Below are 3,653 nucleotides of genomic sequence, written 5' to 3'. Positions count from 1 at the left end.
ATTGAAGACGATATTTCATTCTCATTTAGCATTTTATGCCGCCATGAAATTGAATTGTCCTTTTAGTGGCTCTTCCTTCTATGGTAGTTAGCCTTATCTCTCAGGGTGTCTTTCTGATCTTTTCTTTTTTATCTGTGTTTTGCTTTTTTACTTTACTATTTCCAGATGTATATTTCTTTTTACTTATCTTGATTGTGATTGATTGAGATTTTAAAATCTGTTGAGCAGTATATGCATCAGAAAACTTTTCATGGGTCACCTTAGATCTCTTGGCTTATGTCCATGAGATCCTCAGCAATTTTGTGTTCACTTCAGTAACTGATACATATTTCAACTCTAGGTGATCTCCACCTATGTGTATAAACCCCACAGTTCTTTGCCTTGCACATGTCGTATCTTCTGCCTCCTAAACTCTAAAATTCCCTGGTTCTGTTCAGCACCCTGATGCACAGTTAGCGCTTCAAAGGAGTAAGTTTTGGACAATGGGTTTAGGAGAAAATACGTTTTTCTAAGAACACCAGTTAGGACAGTTGTTAATAAATTCACCTTAAGCAATAGTTACTTTCAATAGGACTTGAGAGCAGAATAATTCAATGGACTGATAGTAATGTGGACACCATTGGCTTTTAGGGTGAGATGGTGATAATCTCTGTCATAAAGTGGCAATAAAACTACCGAGGCTTTAACATGTTTAATTGGGAGAGGGTGCAGGCAGAAGCTGAGGTGTTGGAAAGAGCAGTGGTTGTTGCAGTTGACTTGTATGATGGCAATGATAATTATACAGATTTTGGAGATGGTTGGCTTCTGTAAATGACATTGAAATTTTTGCAAAATGAAAAAGCCACTGGGCAACTTATTTCATACTGTGAAGTCAGTAATTTTGAATCGAAACATAATGACAATGGAAATGACATTGAAATTTTTGCAAAATGACAATATGGGCTTAGAAAAGCCACTGGGCAACTCATTTCATACTGTGAAAAGTCAGTAGTTCTTATCCATGGATTTTAGGCAGACTGTAATATATTGTCTCCTACAGCCACAGAAAAGACTGCACTGAAATTTAGCCCAGGATCTGACAGGGCTACAAAGCAGCCTAATTTTAATGGTTCCAAGAAGGACTGTACCACTAGAATAAATAGTAATTTTTTTAAAAAAAATCACATTCTGGAAATAGTTGAAGAAGTTAATGCAACTTAACTTATTAAAAGACTTAAAAAAATAGGTTGTCTTGCCTCCCTTTTGAAAACCAGATGGATTGTGGCAGATGACAATGGGCTATGATAATCCTAAACCACCATGCTGGATGGTTGTGTGTTTGCTGGAGCAGATCAACATAGCCTTTATCATTTGTAATATTGTTATTGATCTAATACATATATTCTCTTCAGTCCCTATCAATAAAAACAATAAAAATCTGTTTGTCTTTACAGGACAATGCATATTCTCTGTATTGTCCCAGGACAATATTTATTCTCCTGCTCTTTACCAAAAATTAGGCTGTTGGGCGCATTATTATCTTGCATTCCACAGAATATTGTACTATTGAATTGATGATATTTTACTAATTGTAATTATATTGGGCTGGAAGTAACAAGTATCCTGGAGGCTCTGTTTAGGCAAATGTTTCCCAGAGAGCAGATGAAAACCTGTGAAGAATCAAGTTCTTTTACATCCACGAAGATGCTGTGGTCCAGTGGTCTGAGGTGTGCTTTCTAATATTAGGGGCAAGTTGTTGCACCTCACATTTATTATCTCTAAAAAACAGGTAGAGTACATGAGCACCCATGTGCTGATTTTTCTAGGGAGAAAGGTAAGACTCAGGCAAAATACTCTTCTAAATATAATTCTGCTAAAGTTATAAATGGAGCAAAGAACTTTGATAAAAACCTGGCGTATACAATGAAGTAGTTTACCTTTTTGAAAGGACAGAAGAATGGTCCTTAGTAGCCCAAGAACTAGTTTTACATAGCTATCACAGTTCACACATTATTGGTTCAATTTCATGAAACACTCTGACATTTTGGATAAAGTAAAAACAACATTTTCACACCATGGTAATATAAAAATTTTAACTCTAATAAACCATACCATTAAAATAAAAACAATTGTTTTATGTAATTGTTTTATCTTTGGAAAAGTGAGATATATCTCTGATATGTTTCCAAGGGATTTCTCCCAAAGTCATGCTATAACATTTTGTGCAATACATGGATAAGTATTTATTGAAAAGAAAATTTTCAGCTGAATCATGATTTCTAGTGTTCAAACATTGTCATCACAAATCAAAAGAAAATAACATTATATACTATACTTAATAAAATAGCTTAAGAGAATATTAATTTCCAAATACTTCCTTATGGTCTTTTGTGATAGGAATGCATCAACTTGATATTATTAAAATTAATTTTTGAGATTACCTATTATAGGACAAGTATTTTATTACTGACTTTTCTTGCTGAGATTCATTGGAATGGAAAAATTAGATAGGAAAATAATTCATGATTCAAGTCATTTTTTCTTTGAAGTTTCTCAAATTAATTGGGGGTAATTATGAAATAATTATGATACTTTAGAAGATAATGATGTCTCTGAATGAAGAATAGATTAGGATGGTGGAAGTGGGAACAGTCAGAAGGCATTGAAGTAGTTTATGTAGCAGGTGAAGTACTTTGGAAATGATATAAACAAGGACAGTAGTATGAAATGAAGAGAAGTGCATGAATTTAGCATGTTTTCTGGATTTTAAGCTGCCAGAAATTGCTAATGAATTCAATCTGTGAGAGAGGTGAAGGTGAAAAAATATCAGGGATAATTAATAAATTTTTGATCTCATATGTAGTAAAGTATTATGTAATTATTGGTAGGACAATGTTGGGAAAATAACAGCGTTACAAGGGTAGAAACCAAAATTTTTCTTTGAATATGTAAAGTTTGAGATACAGAGTGGTTATTTAAGTGGCGGTATCAAGAGAATGCTAAAAATATCTTCCACTTAAATTATGAGTCAGACCTGGCTGCTGAAATGTGTGAGTTGTCAATGTATAAATGTTATGAAAAACTAAGCTATTTTCCGATAGTGAAGGAATGTGGATAGAGAGGCAGAGATTAAGACTGAAGTTAAGGATACCCCAACACTGTAATTCACAAAAAAGAACAAAACACATTAAAGAAGACTAAGAAGGGGCCAGCAGATCAGAAAGAAACCCAGATAATATGGCTTCAGAAAACAGAGAGAACACATTTGAAAACTAATAAGTGGAGGCAAGAGGCAGAGTAAGATGGTTGATATGGTTTGGCCCTGTGCCCCCATCCAAATCTCATCTCAAATTGTAATCCCCAAGTGTTATAGGAAGGGCAGGGTGGGTGGTGATTAGATTACGAGGGCAGATTTCTCATTGCCATTCTCACGATAGTGAGTTCTGACAAGATCTGATACTTTAAAAGTGTAGTACTTCCCCCTTCACTCTTTCCTATGCCATAACTTGCCTTGCTTCCCCTTCACCTTTCACCACGATTATAAGCTTCCTAAGGCCTCCCCAGCCATGCAGAACTGTGAGTCAGTTAAACCTCTTTTCTTTATAAATTACTTAGTCCCCGGTATGTCTTTTTTTTTTTTTTGAGACGGAGTTTCGCTCTGTCGCCCAGGCTGG

Source organism: Colobus angolensis, unplaced genomic scaffold, assembly GCF_000951035.1.
Source record: "Colobus angolensis palliatus isolate OR3802 unplaced genomic scaffold, Cang.pa_1.0 Scaffold191, whole genome shotgun sequence".
NCBI classification, from domain to species: domain Eukaryota; kingdom Metazoa; phylum Chordata; class Mammalia; order Primates; family Cercopithecidae; genus Colobus; species Colobus angolensis.
Note: the sequence above shows the minus strand (reverse complement) of the source record.